The following is a 20,137-nucleotide window of genomic DNA, read 5'->3' as shown; positions in this document are numbered from 1 at the left end:
GGGGAGGGAGAGAGAAGGGGTAGAGAGTGGGCGAGGGACAGAAGGAGAGTGCTGGCTCAGTCATTTCAACGTCTGTGAAACACATTAAGACCGGCGAAGTCCCTCATCCTGGTAACGTTCTGCTCAGGACTCCAGTCACTAATTTGCTGCCAGGTTCTAATAAATAACCAAAAACACAACAGGAGTTGCACTTACAGAGAATAAGGGAGCCACGGTTACATCAACATCAGAGCACGAGGACGCTATTTAGCTTCTTGAGCCTATTCCACAATTCACCCAAATCATGGTCATCTTCAAAATCATGACAAATCCCTGTCTTTGTCCCATAATCCTTCAGCTGAATCTTTCAAAATCTACCAATCTCAGATTTAAAATTTGCGAATGATTTCCCGTATAAAAGTGTTCCCCGTTATCACACCTCAATGTTCTGACGCGAACACTTTATCTGTTTAATCTTTCTTCTTAAGTTAAGCTTTGGAATCTAAGTATCACTTCAGTAAATCTGCACTGCACTTCCCCTCAGAGGGATACTCTCCTTCAGCCATGGTGCCCAGCCCTGACAGCTTGGTCTAATGAGGTTCGGATTTGCTGAAGCATGACTTCTAATCCTTTGGTATCTCGTCTTCTGTCGAGATCAATGTCAACATTCCACCAGCCCCTTGGTCACTTTTCTGAACCTGTTTGTGACATTTTCGTGAACTATACAGCTGGATCAATCCCACGTAGTTTCTTTGGTGTCCACTCTCTCTATTTTCACAATCACAAAATATCCGATTTTGATCCAAACTCTCACTTGCCAACACAAACTCATCTGGCGTTGGTTTTTCATTTACTGAATCTATCAAGATTGCTTTCTAACGATGTGCTTCCATCTACCGACACTTGGAATCGCTGTCATCTGCAGAGTGGCCCCAAATTTTGAATGTGGCTTTCCTTTCATCATCTATAGTGAATAATAAGATCTCCAACATCGATCCGTGCAGGATATCACTAAACATATCCTTCCAATAAGAATATCTCGTATTATCTGCACAAATGTCTCTTGTTCAAATCAAATTCCTCTGCAAAACTTTCTTTTGCATCTTATTACCTTCAATGAACAGTAGAAAGGTGTAAATTCAGGGACATCCTTCGCAGTCAAATTTGCCTTGTGTTTATCTGATTGGGGGAGCAAGGAATCCCAATAAATATTAATCGTTGTCTTCACTATATGGGAACTCGACCACAAAGATTAACAATGTCAAGTATTTATTCTCCTTCATGATTTATAAACTCTGGGCACATTGTGACCGAGTGGGACTCGCTTTTTTTTTCAGGAACACAGGCCCTACCCAACTGTTGGCTCACACTTGTTACACCATATGGTCCTCGTCCTCTCCATCTGAATCTCATGGCAAGATACCTCGAACATGGAGAGGAGCAACTATTCCAAGCACTGAGATCCCACTAATTGGTAACACCACTCACCCAAATCCATAAGAGAAGCCGACTGGTCCCGCAGTATGTCCTCATCTGAACCATCCTACTGGCTGCGTTTCTTCCCCATATGAAAGTGGTGTTGGCTCTCTGGTGGCAGAAGGGAACGGAAGGATTTCTCTTCAATCTCATCTTTAGTCATTGGCTCGCCAACCTTATGGGAGTACTCAGCGGCAACAGAAGAAGAGTCTGTAGAGACAATAAATGATTGACATTGTTCTTTGTTATTTTCCATTGCTCACTGAAAGGTTTAGAACTTGAACGTGAAGTTAAGGGCTGAGCTAGAATCCTTGGATTAACTATCTGCTCAAGGAGCAGAGTGGGGTTACAATTATTGATTCAACACAACTTTGATATTGAATCATACATTGTTTAAGTTTCCTTATGCACAACCACAGATCCAAGGGAAACACAAGGAACTTGGATTGAATAGGTTAAGCTCATGACTGAATAAAGGAAACTTGAATTAAAGCAGTGCAAGACATGTGCCTATTTGACCCACACAGCCTTTGGGTAGGGAAGGAGTGCTAACGTAGCAAAAGATTTGATTGATTCAAATCATAACTGAAGAGACACATTTCCCTGCTTAAGTCATGAGATCATTGGAAGGACAAAACATCATTTCTGGTTAAAGAATTCACCTTTCTCACCAGGTAATGAAGGCACACTCTCTCTGCAGATCGAGTCGTTGGACACTGTTTGAACCACCTCCTCAGTAGAGCTATTTCCCTTTTGTGTGGCCAGAGGTTCTGCTTTTCTCCAAGAATAGTAAGGGTGAGCTTTCTTGTTTACTGCTGCCGCTGCTGCTCCTATAGAAATGTCACAGAACAACACAGATGCATAGTTTCAGGACACAAAAACAGGTTCTCAGTATCTGTGATTTACACAGGCTTCCTTCTCAACCTAAACCCATCAACATAGTTTTCTTTGATTTCTTGTATTCCAAGCTCCTCCTTGAATTCATCTGTTATTTGCTTCAATTATTCCTGATGAAGTAAGTTCTACATTCAAACCCCTTTTTGGTAAAGACTTTGTCGGCCTCTGCAAATTCCCCGTGAGATTTAATACAATTATATCCACAGATCCAGTGGATTCTGTCATTCACAAGCAGAAACATCTTTTCCATGTCTACCCGATCAAACGTAACTGGACCATGTCACTCTTTTTCAATGAGACAAGACTGCCCAATCTTACTTGATGAATTCAAATTCAGTTTGAATATAATTCCAGTAACTATTCTTTATCTTCCCTACTGCCTCTACATCCATATTACAATATGAAGATCGGAACTGTTTGCAGTGCTCCAAGGGTGATCTGTCCAGGGTTCTACACATATCAAACACATTTCCATTCTGTCGTCCCAGAAATAAACCCATGATCTACTTTTCTATTTAACCTCACAAACTGGTGCCATTTGCTGCCAGTGACTCATTGCTATCTCCAGATCCCTCTGCCCTATTTAAGGACATATTTCCAAAGAGGAAGTGGTCTCTTTATTCTTTTGACCACAGTGTACTACCTCACACATGGGTGGAGGTTAATCTTCCACAGCTTTGACTGCAATATTCCCTTAACCAAATCTTCCCAACAGTAAGACTTCCTGAAAACAAAACGCCAACATATTAATGTACTTAATCTCATCAACTATTTCTTATTTGAAAAGCACTAACTGTCGAGCTCAGTTTTGAACAAACATCCTCTGCCACAGTTATCAAAATGCCACAAGCTGAACGACAACCACTATTTACATTCATATTCATTGCAGCCTAAGAATGAGAGATGGTATCCTTGAGGGTCTATAAAATGGTCAAGGGATTGACCAAGTAGAGGCAGAGAAGATGATTCAATCTACAATGAGTCGTCCTAAGTTTACAATGAAGGGAAAGTTGGAGGAATCACTTCTCTCAGAGGATGGGGAACCTGGGGAATTCCCTATCTCAGAACACTGTGGATTCTGGGACATGAAGTAAATTTAAATAAAAGACACACAGACTTTTAATCAGTAATGGGTTGAAGAGTTAAGGAGGGCTGGCAGGAAAGTGGTGTTCAGGCCAAGATGAGATTCACAATCAAGCTGCATAAATTTCAAACATGAACACTTCTTAACAGCTCACTCGATCCTAACGAAATATTTTGTGCAGAACAAATCACATGATACATAGTTATTCAGAGAACAAAACAAGTTTGTTCATTGAAGAACCCAGAGGAAAAGGTGATGAAACAATGTGAGTTTGATATACCTCAATCATCATTTCAAGTGCATTCTCTGCAGAAATTCTCCTTTTCCTCCTCGAAGTATTCAACTTCTTGAATAATTGAGAGAATGAAGTCACAGTTGTACAATACATAAATCAGACCCCTCAGTCCAACTTGCCCATGCTGACCAGATATCCTAAATTAATCTAGTCCCATTTGCCAGCATTTGTTCCATATCCATCTTAGACCATTAGACCATAAGACATAGGAGTGGAAGTAAGGTCATTCGGCCCATCGAGACCACCCGCCATTCAATCATGGCTGATGGGCATTTCAACTCCACTTACCAGCGTTCTCCCGTAGCCCTTAATTCCTCGAGGCAACAAGAATCTGTCCATCTTTAACCCTTCCTACTGATTATCAGTTTATTTTACTTTATCAGCACTTGAAATATTGACTTTTTTTCCCCCAGCATTGGTGAAAGAACTCATAACTTCATTCATCCAAATTAATTTTGTAATCTTTCACAAAGAAACAAGTGAGAACAACATATAGCTGAGTGCAAACCAAAATACTGCAGCTGCACGATATCTGGGAACACTAAAGGTGAGGCAATGATACTTTGGTGTAACCTGCAGTCTGGCCAAATTGCAGCAAAATGCTGTTCAATTTTATCTTCAAACTATTGAATAAAATCCTCCTTGCACAATAATGAGGCAGCATTTTGGGATGTCATTTTTAAAATATATTATTTTCAAAGTTACTCACAATTAAGAGTGATCACTTGGTGTCGTCTGCATAACACAGTATGAATCGGAATTAACAGAAAAAAAAATTATAACCCAAATTCAGAGTCACAAATTCATTGATATTGCATGGGTCCAGCATATTATAAGTAATTGATATTTAAAGATAAATAGATACATTTACTAACTATATTGGAGTACAGTCAAGTTTCTTACTGGACAGAGTCCGCATGGATTTAAGAGAGAGGAATCATACTTAGCAAATCTACTGAAAGAATCTACAGAGTCGAATATTAAAGTAAGAAATAGCAGGACATTTAGAAAAGCTTATCATTAAACATAGTAGTCTGGGTTTTGTGAAAGAGAAACTATATTTGACAAATTTGCGACAGTTCATTGAGGAGATAACTAGCAGGGCAATCGAATGATGTTCTGTATTTGGAATTTAAAAATGCAAATGATAAGGTGCTACATAAAAGGTAATTGCACAATTGAGGAGCTCATGGTATCGGGGTAATGTATTAGCATGGATTGAGGATTGGTTAACCACGCTGGCTGTTGCTGAGTCCTCACTTGCAGTGCTGTACACAATGTTAGCTCCCATATTTAATAAAGGATAAACCAACATCGGAGACCATTCAAAAAAGATTCACTTAGCTGCTTCGAGCATGAAAGGGTTGACCTATCAAGAATAGATAAGCAGGGGTGATCTTTTAGAAACAAGATTCTGAGGAGCTTGATAGGGTGGATGTTGACTAGATCTTCCAGCACCAGTGAAGTCTCAAACCAGGGGTCATTACAGAGGGGAACATTCATTTTAGAAAAAGTCAAGATTTTTTTCTCTCAGTGAATGGCTAGAATTTTCTCACCCAAACTTTAGTGGAAGTTAAATGTGGGAGGGGAATGGTTGGGTTACTCTTCGGAGGGTTGTGCTGGCTTGTTGGGATGAAGGGCCTGTTTCCACACAGTAGGGAATCTATGATTCTATCTCAAATTATTTTAAAAGAGGGCAGATAGATTTTTGAAATATTGAGCAGTTGAGAGCTATGCGGATCAAGCATAAAAGAGGTGTTGAGGTCTGGGTTGGCCCAGCCATGGTCTGACAGAATGGTGGGGAACAAGCTGAAAGGGATGAATGCCCTCCTCCTGCTCCGATTCCTCGAGGCTCCATTTCATGTTTTTTTTTGTCTCCAAAGAAGAGCGGAATACAATGTGCTAAAGATTTTTGATGTTGTTAAAATGGGGTGTTTATGTACTGATTCAGATAGCATTGATTCATCAATCACAGCTATACAGTCATGAGTAGGAAGGCAATTCCCTCCATGAATAAAGGAAATCTACTGTAGGGCTCAAGCAAAGGGAATTCTTACCCTCAGTCAACTCTCAACCCACCCTACCTCTTGCAAAAATGCCTTCCCGTTTTCCAATTCCTCCGCCTCAGATGATTCTGCTCCCAGGGGGACGAGTTCCACCATAGAACACACCAAATGGCCTCCTCCTTTAGAGACCGCAATTTAGTTTCCCACGTGGTTAAATATGCCCTCCAACGCATCTCGTCGACATTCCACACCTCCGCCCTCCACACCCCACCCCTCCAACTGTAACAAGGACAGAACGCCCCTGGGGCTCACCTTCCACCCTATAAACCTTCGCATAAACCAAATCATCTACCGACATTTCTGCCACCTCCAAAAAGACCCCCCACCAGGGATATATATTCCCTCCCCACTCCTTCCCGCCTTCTGCAAAGACCGTTCCCTCTGTGACTAACTGGTCAGTTCCACGCCCCCTACAACCCACCCTCCAATCCTGGCACTTTCCCCTGCCACAACAGGAACTGTAAAACCTGTGCCCACACCTCCTCCCTCACCTCTATCCAAGGCCCTAAAGGAGCCTTCCACATCCATCAAAGTTTTACCTGCGCATCCACTAATATCATTTATTGTGTACATTGCTCCCGATCCGGTCTCCTCTACACTGGGGAGACTGGGGGCGCCTCCTAGCAGAACGCTTCAGGGAACATCTCCGGGACACCCCCACCAATCCATCACACTGCCCCATGGCCCAACATTTCAACTCCCCCTCCCACTCTGCCGAGGACATGGAGTCCTGGGCCTCCTTCACCGCCGCTCCCTCACCACCAGACGCCTGGAGGAAGAACGCCTCATCTTCCGCCTCAGAACACTTCAACCCCAGGGCATCAATGTGGACTTCAACAGTTTCCTCATTTCCCTTCCCCCACCTCACCCTAGTTCAAACTTCCAGCTCAGCACTGTCCCCATGACTTGTCCGGACTTGCCCTACCTGCCTGTCTTCTTTCCCACCTATCCACTCCACCCTCTCTTCCCTGACCTGTCACCTTCATCCTCTCCCCCACTCATCCATTGGACTCTATGCTACTTTCTCCCCACCCTCCTCTCGCTTATCTCTCCACGCTTCAGGCTCACTGCCTTTATTCCTGATGAAGGGCTTTTGCCTGAAACGTCGATTTCTCTGCACTTTGGATGCTGCATGAACTGCTGTGCTCTTCCAGCACCACTGACCCAGAATCTGGGTTCCAGCATCTGCAGTCATTGTTGTTACCTCCCATCACATGACCCAACATCTCAGCAAAAGCAGGACACACTGCGCATGCTCCAGACAACAGTGATCCCGGGTGATTGATGTCAGCACCGGACCAATGAAAAGACGGTGGGCGGAGCTGGAGGACCTAGAGGGAGGTTGATCCTCCAACCAATCACAGTGAATGAAGGGCGGAGCTATTGTGAACCATGTGATCATCCTCGCGCCTGACTCAGAGTCGCTGTAATGAATGCTCGGGAAGTTATGGAGAGAAAGGATAGGTGCAAGCTGCAAATGTGTTGCTGGTCAAAGCACAGCAGGTTAGGCAGCATCTCAGGAATAGACAATTCGACGTTTCGAGCATAAGCCATTCATCAGGATTCCTGATGAAGGGCTTATGCTCGAAACGTCGAATTCTCTATTCCTGAGATGCTGCCTAACTGCTGTGCTTTGACCAGCAACACATTTGCAGCTGTGATCTCCAGCATCTGCAGACCTCATTTTTTACTATTTAGAGAAAGGATAGGGTAAGGAAAGAAATAAACAGCGAAACGGGACAAAAACTGTGTTGCTATGAGCGGAGAGGTTTTACAAACAAATTGTGCATGTCGGAAAACAAAAATTTGAACGTCCCAGTCCTGTGTTTGCAGTAAATGGAGAATTGCCTCAGCGGCTGCAGGGCTGAGTGAGCGCCGCCATCTTTATTCAGGACAAGGATTCACTGGACACGTGCGGAGCCGCCATCTTTGTAGGGGGCACGGTGCAGCCAGGCGCATGTGCAGCCTTTCTCTGGTACAGAGTCATTGTGATGACAGCAGCCAATCCTGCTCTGATTCACCTCTGGGCTCCCTCAGGACTACTTTGTCAATGTCTAGCTTCCTCAGTCTCCAACCATGGGTGTATTTTTGGTCTGTTTAGTACTGTATTATTACTTTTATAGACCCTTTGTAAATGAGTTTTTCACTGTGGCCCAGTCCCTGACCATGTGCTGCTCTCTTATCAGGTTACTTTTTTTTTCTTGAATGTTTTTGACAGTCAAGAATTCTTTTTTCCAAAAGCAAGTGTATTTTCCTTCCATTTCTGACTATCAAATTCTGAACCATTTTCATTCCCTGTAATTCATTTTGCACTCCCTGAAACATCAACTGTGTTTCTCCTTCCACAGATCCCAGTGATTAATGCCAAAGCCCTGTTGCCTGGGGAGAGGGTGATGTTTGACTTTATTGTACAGCTGCAGTTTGTGTGGTGAAGGTGCTCCCACAATGTGGTTGGGTAAGAGACATTACAGATTATTCATTGCAGCTACAGTGATGATTTGAAGATAATGTCCAAACCAAGAACAGTATGTAGTTTTATTATCATGCTTTCACAAAAATATTATTGAGAACTTTACATATGAGGCCAGTGATGGAGATATTTGTTCAGGTGACCAAAAGCATTGCCAAAAAGTAGGTTTTGAGGGATGTCTTAAAGGTGGAAAGCAGACCTGTGAGGTTTTGTCTGCAAATTCCAGAACATGGTGCTTTAGCAACTGTAGAATCAGCCAAACAATTGAAATAATGAATTAACAAATCATTGGGAGTCTCGAAGAAAATGGATTGTTGACGTCTCAAAGGATGTGTGGTGAAGGGAGCTAGGGATGATCACAGCCAGGAATTATATGAAGAGTGAGTTTTCTAAATTGTTGTTGCTTATGAATAGGAGCCTTTAGATGGATCAACATGTTTTGGGAGAAGTGAGCACAGTTTTCAGTTTTTCTTGAGATTACAGAGAGGTTGAATTTGGGAGGCTGGCTAGGAGTGTGTTTGGATAATGAAGTCTGGAGATAACACACGATGAATGAAAGTATATGAGCTGAGACAAGGGTAGAATCAGCTAGAAATAGTGGTGTTGGAGTGGGACTGGGCTGTCACTCTCATCTCACCTCTGGGATTCAGCTGGTTGTCAGGTTGTAAATCAGGGCAGTAACACAATCGGGAGCTGAGTGGCCCTGGTGGAGCCTAAAACGAGTGTCACTCAGCTGGCTGTTCCTGAGCAGCTGATGCTTGGTTGTCCTGCTAAGGACTACTTCCATCGCTTTACTGCTGATCGAGTTGGACTGATGGAGGGAAATTGCCGAGATTGGATTTGCCCTGTGTTTTGATTTGGGCAATGTTCCACATTGATGGTAGATTCCAGTGCTAGAGCGGTATGTGGCTTGATGGGTGGCAAGTTCTGGAGCACAAGCTATCAGTATTATTGCCAGAATGTTAGCAGGACCCGAAGCCTTTACACTACTTAACCATTCTGTTGATATTATTCAAAGTAAATTGAATTGGCTTAACGCTCACATCTGTGACATGAGGAACCACTGGAGAAGGCTGAGATGGATCATCCCACTTTGCATCTGGCTGAAAATTGCTGCAAATGCTGTCATCTTATCTTTTGCATGGATGTGTGAGACCCCTCCATCAGTAAGGGTGGGGATATCTGTGGTGCTTCCGGCAACTAGTTGTTTAATTGTCTATTACCATTCACAACTGGGTGTGGCAGAACTGCAGAGCCCTGATCCACTCCATTGGATGTAGGATCACTTAGCTCTATTGCTTGCTGCTGATGCTGTTTGATTATGCAGATAGTCCTGTTTGGTAGCTTCACCAGGTTGGTACTTCATTTTTAGGTATGGCTGGTGCTGCTCATGGCATACCCTCCTTTCCTGTCCGTTTTGATGGGTGAGAGCGGGATTTACAAACCCAGGAGATTACAGATTGTGCTGGAGTACAGTTCTGCTGCTGTTGTTATCCCACAGTGTCTCAGAGAGATCCAGTTTGAGTTCCTACATCTGTCACATTTAGCACAGTGATAGTACCACTCAACTTTTTTTCTCAACTTTATGGCGAGGCTTTGTCTCCAAAAGGACTGTGGGATGGTCGCTCTTACCGATACTGTCATGGACAGATGCATTTGCAGCTGGTAGATTCATAACAATAAGATGTAGTATCTTTTTCCCTCTTGCTGGTTCCCTCACCACCTGCTGCAAACCCCATTTGAACAGTTCTGTCCTTGAGGACCGAGACAGCTCAGTCTGAGCTACTCTCTCAGCTACTGAGTTCGACTCACCTTCCCAGAAGTCCTTCGCTCCTACCTCGCACCTCTAATATTCCATGTCTTTTTTTCACTGGAGAAGGATGTGGAAGAGTTTGGAGAAATGAATAGTGATAACTTGAAAAGTGTCTGTTACAGGGGAGGAGTTTCAGGATGTCTTAAATTGCATCAAGGTGGATAAAGCCTTGGGACCTGATCAAGTGTATTCCAGAAATTTGTGGGAAGCTCGGGAAGTGATTGCTGGGCCCCTCCCTGACATATTGGTATTATCGTTCGTGACAGGTGAGGTGCTGGAAGACGGGTGCCATTGTTTTTTTTAAATAAAGGTGGTAACAAAAGGCCAAGGAACACGAGAACAGTGAGCCTGAAGTCAGTGGCAGGCAAGTTGTTGGAAGGGATTCTGAGGGACAGGATTTACATGTATTTGGAAAGACAAGGAATGATTAGAGAGTCAGCATGGCTTTGTGCGTGGGAAATTGTCACTCGAACCTGATTGAGTTTTATTTTTGAAGAAGTGCTAGGAAGATTGATGAAGACAGACTGTGTTCATTGTCTATATGGGCATTGAACAAGGTTCCACAGAGCAGACTGGTTAGCAAGGTTAGATGACATGGAATGCAGGGAGAACTGTCTATTTGGATACAAAACAGGCTTGAAGGTAGGAGACAGTGGGTGGTGATGAACGGTTGCTTTGTGGACTGGAAGTCTCTGAAAAGCAGTGTGCTGCAGGAATAGATATTGGGTCCTTAAATAAATGACTTTGATGTGAATATATGAGGAAGGTTTACAGAAAATACAAAATTGTAGGTGTAGTGGACAGTGAAGAAGGTTAGTTTAGAATACAACAGGATCTTGATCAGATGGGCCATTCGAGTGAGGAATGGCAGATGGAGTTCAATTTAGACAAATGTGAGCTGCTGCATTTTGGTAAGGCAAATCAGAACAGGACTTAATGTATTTAATGGTGAGTTCCTGGGGAGTGTTGCTGAAAAAAGAGGTACATTGTTCCTTGAATGTAGATTCGCAGGTTGGCAGGTAGTGAAGGTGGTGTTTGGTTTGCTTATATTTATTGGTCAATGCATTGAATACAGAAGCTGGGACGTTATATTGTGACTGGATAGGACATTTGACAATGAGAACCTTTTTCCACGTATGGAGTCAGTTATTACGAGGGGGCATAGCTTTAAATTAAGGGGAGGTATGTATAGGACTGATGTTAGGGGTAGATTCTTTACTCAGCGAGTCGTGAGTTCATGGAATGCCCTGCCAGTAGCAGTGGTGGACTCTCCCTTTTTATGGGCATTTAAACGGGCATTGGATAGGCAAATGGAGGGTAGTGGGCTAGTGTAGGTTAGGTGGGCTTGGGTCAGCGCAACATCGAGGGTCAAAGGGCCTGTACTGCGCTGTATTTTTCTATGTTCCTTGTTCTATGATAAAGCCATTTCAGGATTTCCGTTTTCAGTTAGAATGTTCCTGTTCTGAGAAGGATGTTGTGAAACTTGAAATGGTTCAGACAAGATTTACAAAGATTTGCTACAGTCGGAGGATTTGGGCTACACGGAGAGGCTAAATAGGCTGGGGTTAAATTCCCTTGAGAATCAAAGAATGAGAGGTGATGTCTGGGAGATTTATAAAATCACGAGGGGCGTTGATATGGTGAACAGCTGGGGTCTTTTTTCTACCCAGGTTACGTGAGTCCAAAACAAGACCATGTGGGTTTAGGTTGAGAGGGCAAAGATGTAAAAGGGATCAAAGGGGCAACGTTTTCAAGCTGAGTGTGGTGTGTGAATGGAATGAGCTGCCAGATGAAATAGTGGAGACTGATACAATTACAACATTTAAAAGGCATCCGATTGGCTACGTGATTAGGAAGGGTTTTGAGCAATTCAGACCAATATCTGGCAAGTGGGACTCCGTTAGTTTAGGATTCCTAGTTGGCATCGGCGAATTGGTCCATTGTTTCTGAGCTGTACATCTCAGCACAGATAATTCTTGGATCTGCGAACGTTAAGCAGTGATTTCGAGCAGGTGCAGATTTGTTTCTAGGATATTTTAGTTTGCAGAGAGAGGGAAATTATTAACAATGTTACAATATTAGTAACTACTTTAAGTTAAATGGAAAATAATGTGAATATGTGACCTATATTTTACTGAGTACATTCTGAGCATCTGGAACAGTCTGAACAGCGGGTGGACACAGATTCAGCAGGTGTTCTCAAACAGATTCGCAATTTTACTTTTTACGGAAAGATTGGGAAGCTGTGGGTAAATGTGAAGGGAGTTGGAACGGATTTGCAGCATCTCCAGAGGGAGAGCGTACAGCCCCAATGGGCTGAATAGCCCCCAGCCCCTGTGCTCTGTGATACTGCCCTATTCACGGTGAAGTATGAAGCTCATCCCAAGGCAGAGAGAGCGAGGAGCCCACCACCCACCTCACAATGGGGGATGGCTTGATTGATGGCAGCTCCAGACCAATGGGAGGAGAGTCTGTGTGGTCCTGCAGCCAATGGGAGTGAATGAGGGGTGTGGCCAGCAAGACAACACCTGTCCATGAGCTGTGCAGGTGCAGTGTCACTGGGTGGGGGTGGGAGAGACAACAGAGACTGGGACAGAGGCTGCTGGACCTGAATTACAAACTCCCAGTAAATTAAAACCAAAAGAACTGCAGATGCTGTAAATCAGAAACAACAACCAGGAGGGTCTGGAGAAGCTCAGCAGGTCTGGCAGTATCTGTGATGAGAAATCAGAGTTAACGTTTCAGATCCGGTGTCCCTGCCTCACAGCTGATGTTACTGTGAGAACAAATGTTGGTTTATATGTAGAAGGTAGGGTTTAGGGGAGGATGTAAGGAGTAAAGGATAGGTAGGGATAGAGCGAGAAGAACGGTTGGATAAAGGAGTGGAAATCTATCTGGCTGGTGGAGGGTGACTAGCTGTTAATGGAGACTATTAGTGGCAAATCATAGGTAGTGTGTAATGACAGGCTGTGAGACCAAGGCCTAGTGTGTGGGGTAGGGGGCTAGGACGTGGGGTTGTTAAGCTGTGGTTAACCACTAACTGTCTCCGTTGTAAGCTGTTCCCCACATACATCACTCCACGATTGGAGCTGCAGATGGGCGGCACAGTGGTTAGCACTGTTACATCACAGCGCCAGAGACCAACGTTCAATTCCCACTTCAGGCAACTATCTGTGTGGAGTTTGCACATTCTCCCCGTGTCTGTGTGGGTTTCATCCAGGTGCTCTGGTTTCCTCCCACAGTCCAAAAGTGTGCAGATTAGGTGAATTGGCCATGCTAAATTGCCCGTAGTGTTAGATGTAGGGGATTGGGTCTTGGTGGGTTGCTCATTAAAGGGTTGGTGTGGTCTTGTTGAACCAAAGGGCCTGTTTCCACACTGTAAGTAATCTAATCTAAAAAAAACCTCTTGAATATCTTTCCTAACCCCCTCTGTCCTCCTTAAATATGTATCTTAAAGTTGTTCTCTTTAATCAGCATTCGTGAAACTCTTTAGGAGAATTGTCAGTGTGAAAGGCTCTATAAAATGCAGGTAGTTGTTGTTAATGTCTGACATCAGGAGAAACGGGAATGAGCCTTCACTCTTATACCTCTTATAAGAGGATAGGGATGGGACTGGAAGACCAGGCAGTGCCTGTCGGTCCTCCAACTAATCGGAGTGAATGAGGGGCGTGGCTATAAGCAACCACGTGATAAACTTCACTGGCAGCACAGTGTGTGTTATGACCAAGGCATTGGAAATGTGTGATGGTGCAGGGCAGGGTTAAGGAAAGACATAGTGACCAGGAAGAGAAGGAAATTTTAATGGAACGGGCTGAGACGTTTTACAGAACTTAGTGCACACTGGAAAACATAAATTTGAAATTCCCAGGACCGTGTTTGTGGCAAACGGGAAAATGCTTCAAATGGTGAATGGTGCGAGTGAGCGCCGCCATCTTTATTGGGGGCAGTGATTCATGGGACATGAGTGTGGCAGCCAACTTTGTGAGGGGCAAGCTGCAGGGGCACACATGCACAGCTTTGCCTGGCAGGGAGTGGTTGGGCAGGATTTACAGAGTGTCAGAGTCAGGGTGTTTTCAATGTCAGAGTGTGATGCTGGCAAAGCACAGCAGGTCAGGCAGCAGCCAATCGGTGGGAAGGAAGATGGACAAGAAGGTGGTGCCGAGTTGGAAGGCTGGATCTGGGATAAGGTGGGGGGAGTGGAAATGAGGAAACTGGTGAAATCCACATTGATCCCATGTGGTTGGAGTATCCGAACACAGAAGATGAGGCGTTCTTCCTCCAGGCATCACATGCCTGGGATTTGACGGTGGAAGTGGCCCAGGACCTGCATGTCCTTGGTGGAGCGGGAAGGGGAGTTAAAGTCTTGGGAAACAGGGTGTTTGGGTTGTTCAGTGTTTTACTGTTACTTTCACAGACATTTTGTAAGTTAATTTTCCTCTGCTGCCCAACCCCTAACAACGTGCTGCTCTCTAAACGGACTGAATTTTCCACAATCACTTTGCCAGTGAATCATTCCTTTTTACAACAAACGAATGCATTTTCCTTCCATTTCTGACTATCAAATTCTGCAACATTTTCATTCCCTGAAATATCAACTGTGTTTCTCCTTCCACAGATCCCAGTGATTAATGCCAAAGCCCCATTGCCTGGGGAGAGGGTGATGTTTGACTTCCTTGTACAGCTGCAGTTTGTGTGGTGAAGGTGCTCCCACAATGTGGTTGGGTAAGAGACATTACAGATTATTCACTCAGCGACAGAGAAACGTTGAAAATGTATGTGCAAATCAACAACAGTTTGTATTTTTATCATTTTTATAATTTCACAGAAATACTATTGATGATTTCTGACATTAGGCAACAGATGGGTATATTAGGTCAGGTGATCAAACGAATTGCCAAATAAGCAGGTTTTCGGGGATACCATAAAGGAGAAAAACAGATATGAAAGGATTAGGATAGGAATTCCAGACCGTGTTGCCATGGCAACAGTAGAAACAGCCAATCCGGTGAAGCAATGAATAAACACATCGTTGGGAGTCTGACAGAAAATGAGTTGTTGAGGTCTCACAGGTTGTGTGGTGCAGGGAGACAGGGATGTTCACAGCCAGGAATTACATCGAGGGTGAGAATTTTAAGTTGCTTGTAAACGGGAGCCTTTTGTTGGATCAACAACTTATAGAACAAGCGAGCACTTGGGCAATAGAGTTTTAGATATTCTTGATATTATATGTAAGTTGAATGTGGGAGGCTGGCCAGGAGTGTGTTTGGATAATGGAGTCTGGAGATAACACAGGGATGGAGCAAGTATTTCAGTAAACGAGCTGAGACTAGGGTGGGGTTGGGTGATCTCACGAATGGAGAAATAGCATGTAGAGTCAGGCTCCTCCTCCTCATCATCATCATCACTCCCCCTCAGCGATTCACAGATATTGTTCCTTGTTCTGTCTGTCTTTTCTGGTTATGTCCTGCTCACACATTCTGCGACCAACTAATATTTTACTTCAAGGTTGTTGGAAAATCCTTCTCCATCTCCACTCTCCCTTTCCTTTCTGAAGTCCTTGTATTCGGTGTCCCTCAAGGATCTATCCTTGGTCCCTCCAGTTTCTCACCTACATACTGCCAGGAAGTGACATCGTCCAAAAGCACTGTTAGGTTTCACATGTACACTGACAATGTCCAGCTCTACCTCCCCATCATCCCTCGCCATTACTCCACTGTTATTCTGTTATCAAACTGCTAACCATGCTCCCACTACTCGATTGGCTACAATTTCCTCCAATGAAACATTGCAATGGTTAAACCCATTGCCTTCAGTTGCTGTTACAAATTCCTTTCCCTCACTGCTGAGCCCCTCTCTCTCACTGGGAACTGAGACAGAGCTACACTCTTCACAATATTGCTCTCCTATTCTGACGCCAAGGTGACCTTCTGATCAGACATCTACACAATCACAAGCACCAGGAATTCCAATCTGTAAAATGGTGCTTGTCTCCCCCACGCCCCAGCTCCATTGCTACTGACACCCCTTACCCGTGTTGGTGTTGCATTAAAGTTGACAAACCTAAAACAGAACCCTTGATTCTGCGACTGACCCAGAGTCTGGTTCTAGGTGCCCTCATGCTGGGACACATCCTGTCGGTCTTTACCTTGTCAAACCCCTGAGGAAGCCGATATGTTTGAAAGATTTCACTTCTCATTCTTCCCAAATCGTGTGAGTAGAGTCCCGACTTCTTCAACCTTTTCTTAAAAGAGAATCCCTTCAAACCAAGGATCATCCCAGTCAATCTTCTCTGAATGCCTCCGATGAAGTGATGTATTACCTTAAATAAAGGGACCAAAACTTCTCTCATTACCCCAGATGTGGTCTCACTTGCACTTTATAAAGTTGTTCTCAGGTATATACTTCAAACTCTTATACTGCATGTCCCTTGAAATCAGGAGCAATATTCCATTCCCCTTCCTGATGACCTGGTGTAACTTTGTGCTAGCTTGCTTTGTTTCCTGCACATTTCCCTCTTCCTCCCGGTGTGGAGCAGCTTTCTACAGTTTCCACAATTAAATAGTCCTCTGTTCTTTTATTATCTCCTCCAAAATGAACAACTTCACATTTTCCCAAGTGATACTCCATTTGCCAACTTGTTGCCCACTTCTCCAATGAATCCCTCTGTGTAAATTGTTTATAATCCTTTTGGATATTTACTGTTATGCCTTTCCTAGGAGATTTTCCCCATCATTCTTCTAAACTTTTCCTGGGAACACTGGGCAGTGGGAAGCATGCAGAGTTCCTGTCTTTTACGGAATACTCTATGGAATGACTGGGAGGAGCTTACTGCCTATCTGGTCAGAATGGAGACAACTTGCCCCTGAAGCTGCATGAGCCTTTCACCCCCCCCCCATGTCTTATTGATGAGGCACAGCGGCAGCACAGAAGGAAAGAAGAAGCAACAAATCCTGCTCTCCACATCTCACTACCACTTGGAAAATTCTCTCCCATGTGTCAAAGATCGGCCCTGTGCAGTCACATGAAGTCCCAAGATGGAAACTGATAGAAACCCACGTAGATTTCCCCCTGAATTGACTGCTGACCTCCACAAGGGGTAATATGTCCATTCATCCTGTGCCAGGAGGAGGGGATGGTGCGAGTTTCTAACCTGATCTGACAGTGATGGATTTTATAAACTTGTATTACAGGTGGACATTCAGATGGTAACCTCAGTCATTGTAACACCAAACTCTGACAGAATTATACAATTCATCAGGACGAGGATATTTGCATTTAGTTGTGAGTATTGTGTTCCAACTCATTCCTATTTGATGCATAAAAGTTCTCCTTTGAATCAAACCATCCTGTCAATAGATCTCCCCCAAGTCTTTCATATATGTCTTGTCAACAGTTTATGAAGAGCTGATGAGTGTAAGGTTGATTATTCTAATGTATAATTTATGTAAACCCCTCTGTAACAGGGCAGCCACAATTTCCTCTGCTACAAGGAGAACAACCTCAGTTTCCCCAAACCCCTGATTCCCCAATGTCTGTTTGCTCTCTATAAGGTACACATCAGGATTGTGTTGGAACATTCTCCACTTGCCTGCATCAGTGCAGTTCCTAACAATATTAAAGAAAGTGAACATCCTCCAGGACAAAGCACTGTGCCTGAGTGGTGTCCCATCCACCACCTTCAGCATTCCCTCTCCCCACCCCCGGGGTACAGTGACATCACTGTGTAAAAGGTAAAGGCAGCATTGTCCTCCCAGACCATAGGGCTGCTCTCTTATGAGGGAGAAATGACTGGTGGTGGGTTTAACCTGAAGGTTACCACAGCCCAGGCAAGGGGAGAGGTTGTCAAGGAGAGTCCATCTATTGTAGTTGGATATTCTTGATATGGACCATTAACACCCATGTCCCTTCAACTAAAATCCCCCATTCCTTGTACCATCCTGGTAAATCTCCTGTGTCCCCTCTCAGGGTACCTGCCATCCTTCCCAATGTGTGGGTGATCTCTGGTTTGCACAGACCCAGCTGCTCTGTGTTCCTGTGGGTGATATCGTCATAGAACAAGAGTTGCACTAAGCCTCACTGTCTGTCAGGGTGGGAGACAAATCCTGAAAACATTTGAGATATATTTAGTATACATTTGCGATGCCATGATAGATGAGACTTTTCCACAAGTACTGGAAAATAGATCAGGATAGTTTGGTGTTAGTTTTCTTTCTCACAGATGGATCACCAGAGCGTTTTTCTGTTCTGTATACAGCTGAGATGTTTATTATAGAAATATGACAGGCTCCATTGGACATCAGGTCAGAAAAGGTGATACTAGAATAGATGGCACATGGTTGGTCGATGTTTTTGGGAGGTAAGTGAGATGGAGAGTTTTAAGATGAAATTCAGAAGCTCAGCTCAGGAATCAGAAAGGGCCATCATCAAGTGAGAAATAAAAATTGGGCGTCCTGGAGGCTGGAAATAAAGAAAGGCACATATCGCAAAGTTTTGAGAGAGGGGAGGGGATTGGAGATAGGGAGGATAATGAAGCTGGAGGATATGAAATTTGGAAAGTATTCTGAGGACGGAGGATGTTACAGAGATAGGTATTTATGATAGAAATTTTTGGGTTTTGAGGCTGGAGAGGAATTATTGAGATATGGAAGAGTTGTAAGGCTGGATGAGGTGGCATTGACAGGGAGAGTACCGAGCACACAGGAATTTACAGAGGTAGCGAGGGTTAGAGACATGAAGTTATACAGCACTGACACATGCCCTGTGGTCCAACCAGTCCATGTTGACCATAATTTTGAACTGAACTAATCGCATCTGCCTCCACTTGTAATCCTTATGTTCTTAATGCATTTATAAAAACCCTTTGGATTATCCTTAACCCTATTCGCCAAAGCTGTGTCCTGTCCCCTTTTGACCTCCTGATTCCCCTCTTCAGTATACTCCTACTGCCTTTATACTCGAAGGATGTTTTGTATTGGAATAAATACAAAATATTACATCTTGATAAAAGAAGGCAGGATTTACACTCACTAAAAGTCAGGCCATGAGAAGTAATATAGAACAAAGAGACCTCAGTGTTCAGATTTTTGAAGTATGTGTCACATGTAGACAGGGTGGTTAAAAAGGTGTTTAGCACATTTATCTTCATTGCTCAGACCTCAGAGTATAGGAGTTGGGACGTGATGTTGAGGTTGTACAGGATGTTGGGGAGGCCTTTTCTGGAATACTGTGCCCAGTTCTGGTTGTGCTGTCATGGGAAGGGTTTTTTTTTGTAGATATTTTTATTGAAATTTAACATTTTTGCAAATTTACAAAAATAAACAAAACTCTCAAATACAAACATTGATGTACAATTAAATCATATATACAATAGTCATAATTTAACAAAGAAAAGAGAAAGAAAGAAAACAAAAAAGAAAAAAAAGAAACGAAACAAGAAAAAAAAACTCAAATTTCTACTAATCTAACCTATAACTAACCAGAGTGTATACCTAAGTCTCTTACATGCTCGGAATGTATAAACATCAAATATAATAAAACCCGTATTCGCACAGGATTCCTCTCCCAAGGGGCCCCGGAGCAGCCCGGTCTGAAATCTTCACTAAATAAAAGCCCTTGTTAGGATAGCCGAAATATCTGCATTTATATAATTCAAAAAGGGCTGCCATATTTTATAAAATAATTCAGTCTTTCGGTGCACCATATTTGTGAGGAAGTCAAGGGGGATATATTCCATAATTAATCTGTGCCAATTTGAAAGTCCAGGGGGGCCCTCAGCCACCCAGTTCACCAAAATATTTTTCCTTGCACAGAAAGAGAGAATAGAAAATAGTCTCTTCCCATGCATATCCAGAGATGAGAGGTTCGAAAAGCCCAAAAGGAGAGATACAGGGTCCACCCTAATTTCCGTTCCTAAAATTTCTGTCAGGGTATTTGCCACTTTAGTCCAGTATCTGCGGATTTTCTGACAAGTCCACAGACAATGTACAAGAGTACCCACCTCTATTTTGCATTTAGGACACATTGGAGATGCTCCTGCCTTAAATTTTGCCAGTCGAGC

At 43.6% G+C, this 20,137-nt stretch overlaps 1 long non-coding RNA gene across 1 annotated transcript; it reads left to right on the top strand.

Moving 5' to 3' along the window:
• The first annotated feature begins 8,165 nt into the window (after positions 1–8,165).
• LOC132826625 (uncharacterized) lies at positions 8,166–17,318 on the top strand. The gene is made up of 3 exons (XR_009645895.1): positions 8,166–8,252; positions 14,696–14,802; positions 17,271–17,318. It is a non-coding gene; the product is annotated as an uncharacterized LOC132826625 (long non-coding RNA).
• Positions 17,319–20,137: the final 2,819 nt, after the last annotated feature.

This window comes from Hemiscyllium ocellatum, chromosome 23 (assembly GCF_020745735.1).
Source record: "Hemiscyllium ocellatum isolate sHemOce1 chromosome 23, sHemOce1.pat.X.cur, whole genome shotgun sequence".
NCBI lineage: Eukaryota > Metazoa > Chordata > Chondrichthyes > Orectolobiformes > Hemiscylliidae > Hemiscyllium > Hemiscyllium ocellatum.
This window is presented reverse-complemented; position numbering and strand designations above follow the sequence as displayed.